The sequence below is a fragment of the Euprymna scolopes genome, chromosome 31, assembly GCF_053919585.1.
Source record: "Euprymna scolopes isolate OS-2025 chromosome 31, ASM5391958v1, whole genome shotgun sequence".
Taxonomy (NCBI): domain Eukaryota; kingdom Metazoa; phylum Mollusca; class Cephalopoda; order Sepiida; family Sepiolidae; genus Euprymna; species Euprymna scolopes.
In genome coordinates, this window is record NC_136512.1 from 8,719,415 (window position 1) to 8,740,442 (window position 21,028).

The following is a 21,028-nucleotide window of genomic DNA, read 5'->3' on the forward strand; positions in this document are numbered from 1 at the left end:
TATAGAAGGAAAAAGGAAATGTGTGTTCATCTCATGTTCGAGTCACTATCGTTTGTTCGCGCGTGGGAAGAGAAGTGAGTGATGTAGTGGAAAATGGGAATGATAGTCCAGCATGTAGACAAAGAAAAAAGATAGAGGGTTGACATCAGTTAAACTATGCGCCATGTTAGCCGTCAGCTATGCGGTGGTGTTCTCCGGCACAAGTACTAGATAGAGAGAGAAAGAGTAAGAATGTCAATCCAGTTCATGGAGAGAGAAGGCGTATAAAGTGTACGTACGGTCTGTTAGCTTTTTGTCCCACATAGTAGCAAGTGGCGCACGTGCACGCACATGCCGAAAAGGCACGCTGTCGGTCCGTAGACCGCCCAGCTAGGAAGCTGGTCTGAAAAAGTCAGCACTTATCAAGGCCTAGAAGCCACTCAGTGATAAGGGTCATTATGTGTAGAGTACGTTAGTATTGGAGATTTGATAAAGTGTTTTACTTAAGGAGGCGGTTCAGGAGGATTTTTTTTATATTGGACTTGAAGACATGCAGGTTGTAGTCAAGTGGGAAGCAGGCAGACGGAACAGAGTTCCATAGGCGTGCACTTCTAAGAACGAAGCTTTGTTCATGGAATCTACATTTTGGTTTTGGCACAGATAAAGAGTAGGGGAAATTTTTGACAGTGGTTTCAGCTAGACGGGTGTTTATCATGAAAGATTGGTGAGGGGGGGGACCAGAGATTGGAGCTCTGGCGAGCACTTGCCATGGAAGTAACGATAAAACAAAGACAGGAACGCAACGTCTCTCCTGTGGGAGAGAGGTTGCAGGAAAGAGAAAAGGGCATCCTTCACTAAGCCACAAAGTCTATTTTGTACTCTGTCAAGGCAGGATAGGCTGTTTTTAGCAGTTCCTGTCCAGATGTGGCAGCAGTACTCCATCCTTGGACGTACTTTGCTTTTATATAGATAGAGAATTGCATCAGTAGTGAGATATCTTCTGGAGCGATAGAAGGATCCCACCATCTTTCCAGCGACCTTGACAACAGATTTGATGTACATGTTCCATTTCAGATCAGGAGTAAAGTTCAAGCCCAGAAGCTTGTCAAAACTAGACGAGAGCCATCCATTTCAATTGATGGTAGATGGGGATCAGAGCGTTGATGATGTAAAGACAGGAGCTTCGTTTTAGATGCATTAAAAGTAACCAGCCACCTCTCCCCCCCACTGTACCATGCGCCCGAGATCAGAGGAGAGAGAACTTTGTCATTTATGGCCTTTGATGTGTTTTATTTTGCTAAACTAAAATTCTAATTCTTTTATTACATTTAACTGTAAATATTTTATTTTTTTAAATATTTATCCCTAACACATTCTTCTGCTATCGAAATATTTCACATTTCAATAACATTGGACATCTTACAGTTCATCCCTGCCTAAATTGCTTCCTCTGGAGCAATCCTGCGCCGTTCAGGAGTCAGAATATTAAACATAAGTCTATAATGCTTATACACCAATGTCATTTAACTGATTCTGCCAACACAAATCGTAAAATCTTTTTCAACGCAAGTAATGTACAATCAACAGATCTTGAACACATAAGTACAAATTTAGAAGAAACAAAAAGTAATTCTGTCTTTATTTTTATCCAAAGCAAAAAGTTGGTTTTCCTGTTTGATTTTACGATATGTTTTCGAGTTATTTCATTTGAGAAAGAACATTTCGGCTACAGACGGACAACCTTATAAAAAAAAATCACTAGAAGACGCGTCCCAGCCAAGCAGAGTATAATAAATCTTTATTTTCATCTTTTCGTTTATTTATCACATCACACTGTCATCAAGAAAGTCTTCATATCAAAATCCCAAAGAAGACACCATAGTGGCATCAACATGTCTGAAGAATGTTATGAACTGATGACCTTTTACCTGATTCTTTGTCTATTTGAAAGTTAATATTTGTCAATTATGTTTTTTACTTGTCCACACAGACCCATTTGAAATAATGGTAAGCATGTTCGCTATTGGGCCGGGAAACCAAGGTTCAATCCTCAGTGAAACCATAAGATTTACAAAAGGTAACGCTGATGATTATAAAAAAAACGTTGAGCTAAACAGAAAGAGCCACAGAAAACATCAGTATGAAAGGCTACTAATATATGTATGCGTAAGGAGAGAGAAAAATAAACGAATACATAGATGGTGCCTTCCCACCCTAGTTGACTGTACTCTAGACATGTCTATCCTGTTTGGAATCTCGCCAGCTAAGAAAAAAATGTTTGCCCAGAAGTGACATTTAACATTAAAAAGGCCAATCTGGCAAACCTAGACATAAGAGTAACCTCCTTTTGATGTAGCCTCGTTTTCGAATATTATTATAATATATGCACATTGTTGTAATTATGTGAGAATAGAATTCACAGTAATTTCGATGTGCTGCTATTCTTCACCAAAGTCAGCAAAACATTATGTAAAAAAGGGAACATTAGAAATAAACAGGGGAAAAAGACCATTGTCTTCCAAGAGGTGCTGAACTGAAAGAGTAAATTAATGATTGTCTCTTACAATATGATTTTATTATTTGCATTGAACTATGGAGCACAATATTATTTTCTGAATATTTATTAGTAATAATTTATCTCATTAGGATCAGTTCTATATTTAAAATAGAATGGACACTATTTTCATAGAAATGTAAATAAACTTATATTTGCTATGTGTTATTGCTTTTTTTTTTTCTCCAAAAACTAATTTTTCACATTATCTGGAAAACTATTAGTTTTATCAAAAACAAGGCCGATAGCCATTAGTCGCGTGCTCTCGTGTAATGAATCTATGCGTGAATGTAGGATTGACATGAAATTCTTAAAGATAAACTAAAATGACCGAAAAATGGGCTGAAATGACTTAAACAAATAAAAAGTAAATGACTTAGAATGACTTCAATGAACTTAAGGATGAATTGAATGATCTTAAAAATGACTTGAATGCTTAAAAAATAGCTGGAATCCTTCAAAAACAACTTGAATGATCTGGAGAATGACTTGAATGGCTTTGAGACTGACTGGTTGTAAAGTGGGTGATCATTTTACATTAAATTAATACAGAAAAGTGATCCCCCACTTTATATCACAAAGTTACAAACATAAGTACAGCATATAGTAAGAACAGATACTACACTTTGATCTTAGCGAAGAAAAGCTTAAAAAGCTAAGAACAGTATTTATTTGATTTTAACCAAAAAGGCCAAGCACAAAAATGTTACGGACAGACCGACTGACAGACCGACCGACTGCTTGCACGTGACTAGATATTTGTTGATTAAATATATTTCTTATTTTGTGAGATTTCCACAGGTCCTACTAGTTTGTACTTTTATGAATTTTTTTTTTGTGTGTATTGATATTCATATTAAAAAGAAAAACAACTTTTTCTATTTATTTAAAAAGAAAATACAACTTTGTTATAACTGGAGCGTGGAATTGCATTAACCAGCAAAAGATCTAGCTAATTTGCATAGTCTTTTAAACATTCATTTTAATTAATTCTCTATTAGATTTTTTCGGTTTTCTTATGGGATCATCACCTTTAGTTTACTATTACGTGTAATTATATTCATGCAGATATTCTATATGATTTATACTTGCGTAATATTTGCGTAAACAGTTATAGTCTTTTTTTTTTTTTACACAGTGATCACCACTTATCAAGGCCCGGAAGCCACTCAGGGATAAGGGTTATTGCAAGTACATTACGTTAGTGTGGAGATTTGATGAAGTGTTTAATTAAGGGGGCGGTTCATTAGGAATTTGTTAACATTGGACTTGAAGACATCCAAATTGTAGTCCGGAGGGAAGCAGGCAGACGGAACAGAGTTCCACAGGCATGCAGTTCTAAGAAAGAAGCTTTGTTCATGGAATCTACGTTTTGATTTAGGCACAGATATAGAGTGGGGGAAATTTTTGACAGTGGATTCAGCTAGACGGGTGTTTTTCGTGAAAGATTGGCGAGGGGGGACCAGAGATTGGAGTTCAGACGAGCACCTGCCATGGAAATAACGATAAAACAAGGATAGGCTCGCAACGTCTCTTCTGTGTAGAGAAAAGGGCACCCCTCACTAAGCCACGAAGTCTATTTTGTACTCTGTCAAGGCAGGATAGGCTGTTTTTAGCAGCTCCTGCCCAGATATGGCAGCAGTATTCCATCCTTGGAATAGTAAATAAAAAAAGTCTCATGTATATATATATATATATTATTTTAAATTTTGCCTACCAAACTTCTTGGTTTACAGACCTGAAACTTAATATATAGGGTATTCGAACCCATGTGAAAGTTTACATTTTGGTCTTAACCGAGAAAATTCGGTACAAAAGTGTGACAATTAAAGAAATAGAATTTGCCAGGTGAAGGTCAAATAACGGCATTACGAATATGCATGCGTAACGTAATAGCTAATGGTTAATTTTTTTAATTTTTAGCCTTGCAAATATGTCTTCATAGCTCAGGAATTAATGTCAAAGGGAAAAGTATTATGATGATAATTAAGTCTATGATTAATCAAATTTTTTTTATATAATTGAACTCTATTTAGTCATTATTGTTTTTTCCCTTCAAAACTTCATTTAATAAAGAAAATACCATGCAAACATTTGCAGTTTTTATACTGATATAATTACACTAGCAGATGTACCCAGCATTGCTTGGCATTTCATGTAACATTAAATTTCTTCAAAAAATGAGGAAAAAAAAAAAAACAAACAAACTGAGACATGTGCGTGCGAGTATTATGTTTTTTCTAAACAGTTCACTTCTTTTAAATAAAAAAATAATATTCGAGGTGAGATCGAAATCAAAATCTAAAGACAATCAAGTATGATAACCATTAGGCCAGCTTGACACGATCTTTAAAAAATGTTTCCAAGTCTAAATAAACTCATGTGAACGATTTGCGCATGTGCATTTGTGAAATAGTTGACAAACGGATAAAAATCCAATGATCTCCCATGTGTCTGAATACCCGATATACCAAATTTCAAGTCTATAGATCAAAAATTCATTCAGTGTATAGGTTGAGAAGTGTCCTCATACACACGCACATACACACACACACATTATCACTTTTACATATATACTAGATTTATTCCGAAATATTGGCTTCTCTTAAATATATTTTAAAAGGAGTGAAACAGTAATTTTTCCTCTATATAAATGTTGTACTCCCACATCTACGGTCCTGGATATGACCTTAAACTATATCCGATGATGAGGCCCCAGCTTGCGGGCTTTGGGAAGTGTGGAGCCACCTTTTTAATTACCATTGCTCCCAGGTCCACTCTGACCCAGAGGGGTAGTACCTGTAAGGGTCCCAACTGTGGGTTGAATAGAAACCGACTTGAAAAAAATATATATTCTATTTAAAAAAAGTTATTTTCAAAATCACTGGATTCAGCATTAAATAACCTGAAAAGGGTTGATATGCCGTAAAACAAAACAAAAACAACCAACTAACTCACATCTACACTGTTCTGTGACGGCATCTCTACATTTTAGATTCAAGCTCCCAAGGCCGCTGGAAAAATGGTCGGATCCTTCTATCGATCCAGTAGATATCTCACTGCTGATGCAATTCTCTATCTATATAAGAGCCAGATACGTCCAAGGATGGAGTACTGTTGCCACATATGGGCAGGAGCTGCTAGAAAAGACTTGTCCTGCCTTGATAGGGTTCAAAATAGACTTCGAGGCCTAGTGGGAGATGTCCTTTTCTCTTCGCTGCAACCTCTGTCTCACAGAAGAGATGTTGCGAGTTTGTCTCTGCTTTATCGTTATTTTCATGGAAAGTGTTCGACTGAGCTTCAATCTATGGTCCCCCCTCGCCAAACTTTCACAAGAAACACTAGACTAGCTGAAAACATTATCAATAATTTTCCTCACTCTTTATCTGTACCTAAACCTAAACGTAGATTCCATGATCAAAGCTTCTTTCTTAGAACTGCACGCCTGTGAAATTGTCTTCCGTTTTCCTGCTTTCCAGCTTTCTATAATATGGTTGTCTTCAAGTCCAACGTGAACAAGTTTCTGATGAGCCGTTCCACTTAAGTTAACAAATTTACCGAACTTCTATTACTATCGATTACTATATTGTCCTTTTGACTACTCTACACTCTTTAACCCTTATCCTTGAGTGGCCTATCGGCCTTGATAAGTGGTGACGTTTATGTAAAAAAAAAAAAAAAAAAAAGCTCATATTTTCTGTGTGTTAGCTTTTCTGTCTAAAAAAAAAAAAAAAAAAAAAAATTGCGCTATCTAGAAAAATATTAGTTTCATTACAACGTATTTGTTGATTAAATGTATTTTCTCATTCCGTGGAATTTCCACGGGTCCTGCTGATGAAGTATTTTTAAAAAATTTTCTTCCTATTCTTGTGTACTTTTCTAACAAACAAACAAAAAAAAAAAAGAAAAAAGAAAACGCACATTCTCATTTTTTTCCGATTATTTTCTTTTATAGTCGCTTCTTTCATTAAGTATCGTTTTCTTAGAATTTTTTCTTTTTCATTAAAAATAAATTCATTCTTTTGTTTTCACTCACTCTCTCCCCCACTCGCAGTTTCCTTTCGATATCATTATATATTTTTAGCCCCCCCCCAACTATTGCCAACGCCCCCGCCTCCTCAACAACCTCTTTTCATTGGTTGACACACTGTATTTTGCTGAAGGGTAAGATCTCCCCAAAATATCTCATGTTCAATCGATGCTTACATTTGAATAGAAACGAAAACAAAACACTTTATAGGATTGCTGCGCCAATCAGCACAATAAAACTATTCCTTTAGTTCGCATCTTTATTTTGTCAGCTTCCCTCATAGTTTCTTTGTTCGGTTAAAACAAAATACCCCCCCGCCACCACAACCATCACAAAAAAAAAAATTACTGTCAAACAAAATTCCTAGAATTTAAAATAACATTATTTGTTTTTCAATCTCCGAGAATTATTGTTCAGCACTCGTCAAAGACATCTGAAACCTTGAAAGGCGTCATGGCATATTCGAGAGTGATTGCTGCTGAATATAAATTGGCACAACTTGAAAGAAATCCTTGTTGCGATAGTGTCTGCATATGCTACACTAAGAAGGAGGTAATACCTAGGAGGATCGTCTCATGACAACAGATTCTGTTAAATACAAAAAGTAGGATCTGGCCTTTGGGCTAAAATCCAAATGTAGCATCTGTTCTGATGTTATGTGCAAGTTAATTTTTTTTTTTTTTTTACACAGGAATTACCACTTATCAAGACCCGGATGCCACTCGAGGATAATGATTAATGGGTATACATTAGTCAATATGATTACAGTGTAGTAAACATAAGTAGTGGGAATTTTGTAAATTGGATTACTTAGGGGGACGGTTCATCAAGAACTTGTTTACGTTGGACTTGAAGACAATCAGATTGTAGTCAGGTGGAAAGCGGGCAATCGGAAAAGAGTTCCACAGGCGTGCAGTTCTAAGAAAGAAGTTGGAATCTACATTTAGGTTTAGGCACAGATAAAGAGTGTAGGAAATTATTGATAGTGGTTTTGGCTAGACGAGTGTTTTTTGTGAAAGTTTGGCGAAGGGGGACCATGGATTGAAGCTCAGCTGAGCACTTGCCAGGAAAATAATGGTGGAGCAGAGACAAACTCGCAACATCTCTTTTGTGAGAAAGAGGTTGCTGGGAAGAGAAAAGGGCATCCACCACTAATCTAAGTCTATTCTGAACTCTGGCAGTCAGGAGCTGCTAGAAGCAGCTTATCCTGCCTTGGCAGAGTACCCCTTTTTGGGGGACTGGTTTTCTCCCACATTAAAAACGATCTTGTGTCACATTTTGCTTTCGTGGGGAAGCAAATAAATACAACAGATACTGCATTTGTTGACCTTTTGGCGAGGAGCAAAGTGTAGTATCTGTTCTTATACGACACTTGGACTTTGCTTTGTTCCTGGTCAGTGAGGGAGAAATCTGAGACAATTTATAGTTTTGTTCTTAGCAAGAGTACCCCCCTTTTTTTGTAGGAGTTGGGTTTTCTCCATTTAAAAAATCGAACATGTCTGACTACCCTCTAAGGGGAGACAAGTAACTAGGAACTGATACTGCATTACCCTCTCCCCACTACACAAAGGAGATGGTAATCCTTGAGAGGATTGTATCGCTTTCTCTTTTCTTTCTGTCCCCTTCTATCTCTTTTTTGCCATTCCTTCTCTCTTCATTTTACACCGTTTCTCTCTTTCTCTCACTATCTTTTCCAATCAGTTACGTAACATATACTACACTATTCTCCCTTAATCTCTAAAAATTATTGTTCATCACTCGTCAAAACATCTGAAAGCTTGAAAACCATGATGGCATATTCAAGCGTGGTTCTTGCTAAACCAGCCCTGCAGAAGTTGAACAAATTGGGCTACAAAACTGCCTCATCCACCATACTCTTCAGACCTCTCACCTATAGACTACCAGTTTTTCAAGCATCTCGACAATTTCAGCGTGAAAAATGATTAAAAAGTCTAACAGATATTAAAAACACCCGTCTAGCGACTTATTCGCCACCAGAACGGAACAGTTTGACATTACGGGCATAAATACAATTGTTTTGCGTTGGCAAAGTGTGTTGCTTCTGATTGTGCTTTTTGTTATCAATAAATTTTTGTTTGAGCCGAGATATGTTATCTGAATAAAAAAGTAAAAAACCGCAAGAACTTCCTTGTTAACCAGATATATATTGGCACAACTTGAACGAAATCTGTTACGATAGTTTCTGTACTACATTAAGGAGGAGTTAATGCCTAGGAGAAATCTGAGGTGATTTTAATTTAAAAAAAAAAAATTTTCCCCCCTTTTTCGAGGAACTGGATTTTCCCCACATTTAAAAATCGAATTTGTGTCTGACTCCGCTAAGAGGAGACAAGTAGGCATTAATTGAAATGGATGGCTCTCGTCTAGGAGAGGCCCCATGTTTTGACAAGCTTCTGGGCTTGACCCTTACTCCTGACCTGAAATGGAACATGTACATCAAGTCTGTTGCCAAGGTCACTGAAAAAATGGTGGGATCCTTCTACCGCTCCAGAAGATATCTCACTACTGATGCAATTCTCTATCTATATAAAAGCCAAGTACGTCCAAGGATGGAATACTGCTGCCATATATGGGCAGGAGCTGCTAAAAACAGCCTATCCTGCCTTGACAGAGTACAAAATAGACTTCGCGGCTTAGTGGGGGATGCCCTTTTCTCTTCCCTGCAACCTCTCTCCCACAGAAGAGATGTTGTAAGCCTGTCTTTGTTTTATCGTTATTTCCATGGCAGGTGCTCGTCTGAAATCCAATCTCTGGTCCCCCCCTTGCCAATCTTTTACGAAAAACACCCGTCTAGCTGAATCCACTGTGAAAAATTTTCCCCACTCTTTATCTGTGCCCAAATCAAAACGTAGATTCCATGAACAAAGCTTCTTTCTTAGAACTGCGCACCTGTGGAAATGTTCCATCTACCTGCTTCCCACTTGACTACAACCTGAATGTCTTCAAGTCCAACGTAAACAAATTCCTGATGAACCGCCCCCTTAAGTAGACACTTTATTAAATCTCCACACTAATGTACTGTACTTGCAACTTGCAATAACCCTTACCCTTGAGTGGCTTCCGGGCCTTGATAAGTGGTGACCACCTTGTGAAAAAACAAAAAAACAAAAAAAAAACTGATATAACCCTCTCCCCTCTACAAAAAGAAGATTGTAATCTTTGAGAGAGGATTATATCTCTTTCTCTCCTCTTTCTCTCCCCTTTTTCTCTCTTTCCATCCCACGTCTCTTGACCTTTTCTCTCTATCTCAATCGTTTACTGCACTACCCCCCCCTTAATCAAACATCGAAACGTAGTACATTTATCAGTATTTACAAGGTGCCTTCAATAAGTTTCCAGACTTTTCTGTACAAGCATTTCAAATTGTCGGAGACTCTTGAAAATTCAGTATGTTATTGCTATACATCTTATGAGATGACGGACTAATTTTAATTTATTTATTTATTTTTTTTTATTCAATTTTCACCCCAAACAAGGCACAGTGCCACTTTGAAGCAGGGGGCTACTATCAGGGACTTAATTAGCAGGGCCATTATGAAGGGAGATGAGTAGAAAGATGTTTGTTCACATTGCACTTGAACTTCTGCATATCAGTACAGTTGGGAAAGCAGAATCCCGGAAGGGAGTTCCAAAGACCTGCAGTTCTGGGGAAGAAACTATTGGAGTAAAAGGCTTTCTTGCACCTAGGGATCTCTACTGTAAAGGGATGAGACTTAGTAGCTTGTCGGGTTTGTCGGGGTTAGTTACGTCGGGGAGGCACAAGTGTTTGCAGTTCGTCAGAGCATTCACCATTAAAGTATTTGTAGAACAAGCAGAGGGATTCAACATCTCGTCGATGGGACAGAGGCTGAAGCCTAGATGACAGTTCAGGACCTATCAGGTTGGCGACCCTCTTTTGAACCCTGTCCAGGAGCGAGAGACAAGCAGCAGATGCACCAGCCCAGATGTGACAACAGTACTTCATACATGGGCGAATAGTGGCCTTATAATGATTTCAGGTTCAAATGAACAGCTGTTCGGGTCAAGATCAAAGTGTAGTATCTGTTCCGGCAGATACTGCAAGCTATGACTAGCTATGACTAGCAAAGACCAGATGTGGGGGCAACCCCACATGCCTGACCTTTAACCAGCTCCCATTTCCCACCTCTCGGGAGCTGGTCCCCTTTTTCTCTTCCCCTCCCTTCACTCCTCACATTAAAAATCGGCCTTGTGCCTAATTTGCTTGGTGGGGGAGCAAATAAATACCATCTGTTCTTCAGATGCTACACTTCAATTTCTTGTTCTCTGTCAGTGGAGAAGAAATCCTTCAAGAATAAGACAATTTTTATTTTTGTTCTTTTTCTCCACATTAAAAAACGACCCTGGTGTCTAACTCTGTCGGTTGGGAAGGCATCGTAAATAGGAACAGCTACAGCAGGAATTGGAATACACCATACTAAAAAGCCTACTTATCACAGGTGGCGAATGCAGTCTGGACGTGAGGACACTTTAGAAGAACGATATACAATAAAATTCTTTTTGAAACTTGGAAAAAAAATGCCACAGAAACATCTGGAATGCTGATTTTGGACTATCTTGCATGAAGTGAGCATAAGTTTTTGAGAGGCATAAGAGATGCAAGGAAGGCAGAGAATCTGAAGGATGATGAGAGGTGTGGAAGGAGTAAGGAAGTCAGAACACCAGAGTTGGTTTATCGATCATGTTTGCAACACAGCTCTTAGACGTAAGTGGTTCAAATGTGGGCTGTATTTAGTTTACGTTTTATGCAACGGAGAAAATAAAGCATGAAATTCGTTGGTGGAAATTTTGAGACCGCCGATGTCGATGAAATTTTAACCATCGATATTAGCTATCATTTCATAAAACTTTTACTATTTCCATTTTCTTTGGAATATTTTAGGAGCCATAATGTGGACATAATGTCCATGATTGAATAATCAAATATTTCGGATTGGTATTAAATTTTATACATAGTCATTAAATCGAAATTAAGAAAGATTCCCTGAATTTTTATTAATTCTTAAGATCCCTTAAGCTTAAATCTTGGACATTTTATAGAATAAAAGTCACAGAATTAATTTTATTCACAATAGGAATAAAGATTATAGAAATATAAATATTTTGATTTTTAACCTTAAGCTGATAAAAAAAGTGGTGCAAAACAGTTCTGAGAGGCATGTTCTTTTAGTTGTAGAATCTTTGAAATTTATACTAATTTCGTCATGACATGTAAGTACGTAATAATGTTTTCACCTGAAATGTGTTGGTTTAAAAGATTACCAATATAAACAAGCACTAAACTGTCTTCTAATTAATTTTCTTCCGATCAACATATTTTTATATAGCTTATTCACAATTGCTGATTTCTTATGTATAAAATCCAAGTGGCTTCATGACTTGTCTCGAGCGATTTCCTTAAAAAAATCCAGTCTAACCCAGATAATACCGATATGCCACCAAATTTATCAAAACCCAGGGAATGATAGCATAAGACCAGATTGCTTTTGTAAGACGTCTCTCGGCGAAGCAGAAGAATTGTCTAGCCGTGAAGAAAGTCTTTGTAAATGGTCCAATCAAATGTGAGGTTATGGTCACCTGTGGCATGAAATATGAACGTTTGCTGTGGACGAGTCGGACGGCAGGTGGACTTTGCAGATAGCGACAATTTGCTTATGGAAGCGGAGAGCTTAATGGCAGAAACAATGAGATTGGAGCTATTTCATCACTTTTGGAGAGAGAGAGAGAGAGAGAGAGAGAGAGAGAGAGAGAGGGGGGAAGGAAGATAGAAAAAAGTGTGGGAGAAAGGGAGAAAAAGAGCGGGAAAATGGAAAGAGGAGGATAAAGATAGAAAGGTTGAACAGAAGGAGGGGGAAAGAAAGACGATAAAAAGAGATTTAAAAACAAATGCAAAAAGAACGAGGAAGAAGAAAGACAAATTATTATATATATATATATAGTGGAACGATAAAATTGTAACCCTAGAAAAGACAACATGATTCCATTTCCGTTTGATGAAAACGGGTTTTCTTTTTTTTGTTGCACACCATTTACTAGTTGGCCACTTGTGTAAAAAGTTCAAGAATGGTAGAGGCATTCTACACAGTGTTCAATGAATCAGATCGTACAACGCATGCTCTCTACCGATCCAAGTCATTATAACAGGACCATTGCCAGCACCCTCAAAATACATCACTGGATCGCCACAAATAGTAGGGACATGCCCAGGGTGATTAAAACAAAGTTTCCGGGAGGGCCACACCATGCCACCTCACATCTTCAAAGTTGGCTTGAAAATCAAGACTAAAGCGTACTTGGATGTGCTGAAGAGTGCGGTGATCTGGTGCATTCAGGTGGTTGTTGGTAGACCCTGAGTATGGTAGCAGGATTTGGCGTCGGCCCATAAATCCAGAAATCCAGGTTTGGCTTCAGAAGGAGTGCTATGACTTTGTCCCCTTCTCTCACTGGCCTCCCTTCTGCCCGACCTGAACCATGCTGGAATACTTCGTTTGGTCATTCATTGAGAACATCACCACAGCGAGCCTGATCGCTGCCCTCACACAGCATAATCATATTGACACTCTGGTTCCCGTCAGATCACCGAAGTTAAGGAATGTTGAGCCTAGTTAGTACCAGATGGGTGACCATCAGGGAATTCTAGGTGCTGTATGTGCTCTCCGCTTATCTCGACATTGTTTCCGGTCATTCTGAACCTCAACTTGCCACTGGTATTAAACAACACTGACTCAGGAGAGATGTGGTTGGAGGTTGCACAACTCTTGCTACCATATATATATTTTCAATGCGTCTTTACATAAGCAGTAATTTGTTGCTACACAGTCATGAGCATGTTTCGGTCTTCTAGTGTTTACTAACTAGAGACCTCTTCAGGCAACAACGCTTATATTCAAAAGCGGGATTCTTAATGAAAAACGAAAATCAACTCTCAGCAAAAGAAGTTTTTTTTTTTGTAAAAGGGTCAGGGGGTGAAGTTCAGCTGCGTGGAGAGCAGGGTTGGTTTGGTGAGGATTTGTTTAAGTAAATAAACAAATAGAAAATAAATAAATAAAAAAATCCGCACCCAATCAACCCTGTTCTCCGCACAGCTGAACTTCACCCCCTTGACCCTTTTACAAAAAAACCTTTTGCTGAAAGTTGATTTTCGTTTTTCATTAAGAATTCCGCTTTTGAATATAAGCGTTGTTTCCTGAAGAGGTCTCTTACTGAAAATTAGAAGAGTGAAACATGCTCATGACTGTGTAGCAACAAGTTACTGTTTATGTAAAGACAAATTGAAAATGTTACTTGCTCTACTTTCGTATTGAGCACTCTTGTATTAACCTCGTTATATTTCACTGTTTACCCTACCTTTGAAAAATACGCAAATTATATATATCTATAAAAGTGAAAATGTCTGACTGTCTGTGTACATTTCCCTACACAATAACTCCGTCAACTTTCAGTCTACAGACTCGAAATTCGATATATAGGATAGTGAGATTTGGGGAAATCTTTGTAATCGGTTTTCAGTCAGAAATTTGGCTGTTAAGGGGTCAAAGTTCAATGATTTGACCTTTGAGAACTCTCCAAACACCTTCGCCAATTTTGGATCTAAACACTTGATTTGAGCTCAAAACAATAAATGTTAAGGGGTCATAATAAGGGTCAAAGTTAAAAATAATTAACCTCTGCGGTCTCTACCAAATTACTAAAGACAATTTCTGATGTACACATTTGAAATTTTACATAAAGGGTATTCAGAGATAGGGCAAGCTTTTTAATCGGTTTGGGTCGAAAATTTGAGCTGCAAATATATAAATCTATGTGTGTATGTTTGTATGTCTGCCTAAAACTTTCGATAGAGGCGATGGATTTTCACAAGATCAGTATCGTTTTGAAGCTCGACCATTCAGACGACAAATACCGAAAAATTGACTAAAAACATTAATTTCTTCACCCTGAACTGTGCACTTTTCTACAGGGAGGGGTTGCTCTTTTCGCCGACATTTTCAAAAGTCACTCCTTCTTTTCGATTGTTTAGCCTTAATTTAAACCTACGTCACTTCTGGTTTTGCAGTGGTCGTAACAGCAAAGACGTCACGTTTTTTTCCCGTTCTTTTCCTGGCTTCCTGCTATCACTTTTTTTTTTCTGCTCAACATACACCTCCAAACACCCGGGTACCCATGCTAGTATATTATATATATATATATATATATATATATATATTAGTAGGTTGTAAAATTATATATGGCAATTAAGCTATGCAGAATTTTCTATGTTTCATCCTCAAGCTTGCAATAAATATATATATTTTTTTATTTACTACCTAGCTCTACTCACATATTGAGCACTGTCGAAGTAAATACTGAAAATCGATAAGTTAAATCTATCTCATAAGAATTTATGAAGAGACATGAAATAATAGGGCTACTAATAATTATATATTACTTCCGTGTAAGAGAAGGCACTTATGATCTAACCCGCCCAATTCTGTCGCGAATGTAACTTGATAAATCATTTATGATCTTATCCAGTTCTGACAGTTTTCTTGTCATGCCAAGTTTATAATCAAATTTCCCTCTCGCAGACAAATGTATGGACACAATACTAATTAGAAACTTAATCATTAAAGAGAAGATACAGTGGCCCATAAAACCTGCATAAGCTTTTTTTTTTTTAGTTTCATTTGATTTCAGTTTAAGTTTTCAGAAATCAAGGGGGGCCTGATTTGGTAATTCTTCATATGATTTTAGCAAGACGGAACCACATGGCACATGATATGATCAATTTACTGAAAAAAACCCTTTGCTGAACGAGTAATTTCATGAAAAGAACCTGTCAACTGACCACCTTGTTCATGCTATTTAACACCATTAGATTATTTTCTTTTGGGATATGTAAGGTCCCATGACCAAGCTGATAAACCAGACATAATAGACCACTTAGAAGACAGCATTTAGTGCATTATTTCCGAAGTACAGAGACACACCTCGAAGATGTAATTTTAGCTAACACTTGATCTCTATATGAGATACATAGATATTCGAATATTCCAGTAAAGTTCTCCCAAACGTTGAGAACATAATTTCCCTCTGCCCAATTAACCAGTAAAATATGTGTATCATTCTTGTGGTCTCTTATTGGATTCCAAGACTCAAAATTCATCTACTCTGGTGGAGAATCCAGCTTCGTGCTGTTAATTAAAGGGACATTACTTGAAAAAAGTGCACCATCTATAATTATAAAAGCTAAACTGTATGTATGCTTGTATGTGTGTTCGCTTTTTCTGTATGTATGTCTACAAAAGGCATTTTTCAGAGAAGCGGTCGGTCGGCTCACAACGTTTTAAAACATTTTATATCACATATAAATCGTAATATCTCACAGTTAACAACGAAGCTCGCCTGTCTATTTAATTTGCTCGATTTCGGGAAGATAAATATTCAACATTTGTTGCTCGCTGCATGTGGGTTAGTCTTGGGGAAAAAAACGTATTCAGCAGTAAATGAAATACTATCCCGCAATCACACTTGACCTCATTAACTCATTAAAACGGGCACCTGCCAAATCCAAGTAATTAAATTCAAACTAAATAAATGGAAAGTGAATCTCTGGCTTGCGTGATTTATCTTGGTCTCGTTTCTACACACGTCAGAGTCCCCCCCCCAAAGTGAAGGGGAGGAGTCGACTGTGAAACCGTCCGTCGCATTCTATGTCCAAACCAAATCTCAACGATTCAGCTAACCTGATCATGTGACTCACATGCAATCCGATCAGCTGACCCTGACTTCCGGTCAACGTGTCTACAATATAATTTACACATCTCCCCCCCCCTATCTCTCTCCATTCCATGACATAAGTGATACAATAGCCCTAACAGAAATTGAACGGTGCCTCCGTTCAGTCTCGAAAGACAAAGGATACCCCCCCCCCTGTAGGGACAGCTCCGGGAAAATAATTTAGTTTTATTTTTTTAAATGCATTTAATTATTAATGTTTTTGTAAAAAAAGAATTTTTTAATAATACAGCCGACACCGTCTATTTCCTATGAGGAGTCATGACGGACACCAAGCAATGGCTCGAATATGTTTTGTATGTAAATAAAAAAAAAATGCAATAAGTAGTTACAAATTGATTCAGTGGTTTGTACTGTATACGGAGAATGGCCAACATATAAAAAAAAATAAATGATTTATCAAGTTACATTGGCGACAGAATTGGGTGTAAGTAAACAATGCAATAGGTAGTTACAAATTGAGTAACTGGCTTGTAATGTATACGGGGAACGGACCGAATATACTCATACTACAGTTGTGCTCGAGGCTAGCATCGTCTTCAATGATACGCTTATTGAGATAGTTCATTGTATACGGAGTAAGGGTATCAGTACTCATCATAAAACCACTTCCTTTAAGATTCAAATCAAGAAATGAGATTTTTTTTATAGCGGAGGAAAGACTAATTTTTCTGCGAATACTTTACAAAAATGAACCAGAGATTAGAGCTTAGTCGAGCACTATGGAAATAAGGATAGAGTAGACTAGAAATGTTTCTTCTGTGAGAATGGGTCTGTTGAGAATAGAAATAATTATCCTCCTTGATTGAGAAGTCGATTTTGTACTCTGTATAAGACAGAATGACTGCTCGGAATACCCTTCCCCTCTCCAATATCCTAAAAAGTAAAAGTGAAGTTCTTTTTAGTTAACGTAGTAAGATGAGTTCTTACAACTACAAATTACTTGAAAATGTCAGGTTTGAGAATTAAATAATTAAACAAGTGAAGCATCCGTGGTCCCCTGTGAGTGCACAGCGAACATGGCATAAAAATAAAAATGACTAAGTTCAGCATTTGCCTTCCCGCCTCCAATTTATCCCCTCAAATCCCCAAGGCCTTTACATATTTAAATTTGAGTTCAGCACTATGAAAAACTGCTAAATAAACATACATACAAAATTTTGGACAAATATGGTAAACTAGTCCCAAAAATGGAGTGTTTTTATTAGCCCTAAAAGAGCCCCTGGGGCATACCCAAGAGTTATCGCAAAGAATAAACAAACAAAATTATATAGAAATCAGTTAAACTTTTGAGAAAGTTTTATAAAAATCCAAGGCATCATTTTTTTTTTTAATAAGCACAAAAGTGTCAATTTTAGCCATTTTAATCTGAAAGACACCCCTACGGGTGGGAGCAACCAGAGTTTTCCTGGAAAATCCGCTCTGTTACTTTTTTACTCATATCATGTTTAATGTTTGTGCAAAATTTCAAAAAATTCCAAGGCCTAGTTATTGAGAAAAGTGCGGACAGACGAATGGATGAGAGTGAATTTACAGGTCCACCCTCCTTTTGTCAGGGGGGACCAAAAAGGTTAGTATGCCATAAAATAAAATAAAAGTTATTCAATTATGGACAAGGATTGTTCCAAAAGTGCAGCATCCTCAAAAAAAGTTGAACAGTTACGAAGCCGGGAGTGGTACCTTTAAACGAGCGACCCTTCTTTTTTTTTTACAGTCGCCACCATGCTCAATGCACATTTGCCAGGAATTCAATGAGGCATCTGTTTCTGACGCACATCCATGACAAGTGTTGCTTTCTTGTGGATTTGAATGCTGCCCCCCTCCCCACTACCACCTTTCTCCACTATTGCAAGTAATTAATAGAAAACTCTTTTCTGTGGTGATTGTGAGACGAGTTTTACCTGTGAATGTTTTACAACTAAAAACTCGAAATTGGAACTCTGTCGAGCACATCCCATGAAAATAAGGATAGAGTGGAGAAATACTAGTAACGCCTCTTAGGAAAGAGGAGATCAAGATGTGGCAGCAATATTCCACCTTAAGAGGATTGCATCTGGATTCTGAAACTTTCTGGAGACTTTTGCAAAAGTATTGGCATAAGTGATAGAATAGCTTTAACAGAAATTGAACACAGAACGGGTAACTATTACACCATGAAAGGTGCTGGCAGTTGTTTCAGCTCAGTAAGTATTTGATTCGAACGTTTTACAGAGAGAGACCATAAATTGAAGCTCTGTCGAACACCTAGCATAAACGTATCGATAGAACAGAGGATCACAATGTCTCTTCTGTGAGAAAGAGGGAGACAAAAATGTCATCGCCCACTAGATTTCGAAGACGCTTGTAAGACGATTTTTTGCTGTGAACGTTTTACAAGGATGAACTAGAGATTGGGGCTCTGTCGAGCACTTCCCATGAAAATAAGGATAGAGTAGAAAAAGACTAGCAACGTTGCTCAGGCGAGAAAGAGGTCAATACTAGAAGGTGTGCGCTGTGTGGCGCCTCCTCAGATGTGGCAGGATTATTCAACCTTTATATAGGTAGACGATTGCATCTGAAGTCGGGAATTTTATAGAGCATTTTGCAAGAGAATTGGTATAAGTATTGTGTTGCACTCTAATAAAGGAGATCGCGTGTGATGTCATGTATTTTCGGACATACCTTCTGCGTCGTGGATGTTGGTCTACCTGGAATCATCTTGTGTCTTGGAAGGGAGACTGGCACCTGTTGGACGAAGATTCATTTCACTCCAAGACTAGAAATTGGTTTTATAGTTTATTTCACTTTCCAGATGTCTCGCAGAAGGATGGAAAGTGAATCTCTGGCTTGCGTGATTTATCTTGGTCTCGTTTCTACACACGTCAGAGTCCCCCCCCCCCCCAAAGTGAAGGGGAGGAGTCGACTGTGAAACCGTCCGTCGCATTCTATGTCCAAACCAAATCTCAACGATTCAGCAAATCTGATCATGTGACTCACATGCAATCCGATCAGCTGACCCTGACTTCCGGTCAACGTGTCTACAATATAATTTACACATCTCTCCCCCTCTCTCTCTCTCTCTCCATTCTATAACATACAATATAACATACAATAACCCTAACAGAAATTGAACGATGCCTCCGTTCAGTCTCGAAAGACAAAGGATACCCCCCCTGTAGGGACAGCTGTGCATGTAATTGTGAGGCATGAGTTGCGCAATCCCTAACCACACCTCTCCTGAATCGGCACTGTTTAAGTCCAGTGGCAAGGAGAAGTCCAGGACGACTGGAAACAATGCCAAGATAAGCGGAGAGCACATACAGCACCTGGAAGTCCCATTTAGTACTGACCAGGTTCAACGTTGCTTAACTTTCGAGATCCAGCGAGAACCGGTGCGTCAACGTGTTTATGCCGTATATAAATTGACTAAGGAGTGCCAAATGCAACGTTTAAGTAACCACTGAAGCATATTTTCTGAGGAAGTACAAAGTAAATGATGATAACATTCTCCAGTCCTCTAAGGTAACAATTATGTCAGCCATGACATGAAAACAGGTTCTTGCTGTGAAGGTCTTAAAGGAGGAACCAAAGATTAGAGCTCAGTCGAGCACCTACCATAGAAACAGTGATAAGACTAGAGAGAGACTAGAAATATGTATAAAACATAACGGTATATCTTTATTATTCGGATGCATTATTGTAGAAGCCGAGTTCTTAAAGGAGAAAAGGAGAAACCGAACATTGGAGCTCAGTCGAGCACCGTCCATAGAAATAAAGATACAGTCGAGAAAGCCAAGCAAGGTTTATTCTGTAAAAAAAAAAAAAAAAAAAATAGCTGTTAACCAATTCCGTCAAACATATTTTTAGAACTTGTTCAGGAATGTGTTTACGGCACTTTGCGAAGCATTCGGCAGACATTGGGAAGAAATTGTTGTTCAAAAGAGCAAGAAAAAATAAAAGAAATCGGATGAGTAGGCGTCAAACGAGATGCTGGAACGTGGGCAAGAGAATAAACATCTTCATCCAAGACTGTCTGAAGATGCTTAGGTTTAAGAAAAGGCGGGAACAAAAACTAAAACGCAATCTTCTCTCCCACACTGAATAAAATATACGACATAAACAACTTGTGACAGGTTTTCGTTATGTCATCAAAGTTAAGTGATATTCAGTTTAGTCAGTGCCAGATGGGTGACCATTTGAGAATACCAAGCGCTGTATATGGATGGAGAATGAGAGATTTTGACAACCACAAGGATTAACATTATTGAAATCATCTCCCTATGAATTTGGAAGAATCCGGTTCTGCACACTCTGGGGGAGTACTGTACCAGGAAACTGAATAAACTGACAGAGTGAAGAAAATTAAATGAAAAACATTAACAAAAAAAAAATAGTACGAGTTATTCTTATCTGTATAGTAATAAGTTTTGAAAACATATGGCAATTAAGCTACGTAGAATCTTCCGCGTTTCGTCCTCGTGAAGGTTCGTCAGGCTATTGCATGGAATTGATGTCTCATGTTTTTATATATTCTCCTAGTACTGAGTTTGTTTGTCCGCCGATTATATATATAGCAATTAAATGGTAATTAGTAACAATCTGAAAGGAGTGCTCAATACTATTATAGAGCAAAGATATATGCATGTTTTATTACCGTTTTATCTGTTTAG

General features: G+C 37.9%; 1 protein-coding gene and 1 pseudogene across 11 annotated transcripts in view; both read left to right on the forward strand.

The window, feature by feature from the left end:
* The window catches only part of LOC145255614 (pleckstrin homology domain-containing family H member 2-like), a 1,732,783-nt gene that overhangs the window by 1,648,108 nt on the left and 63,647 nt on the right, over positions 1 to 21,028 (forward strand). The window lies entirely within an intron of this gene.
* On the forward strand, positions 13,138 to 13,254 carry LOC145256048 (5S ribosomal RNA; annotated as a pseudogene).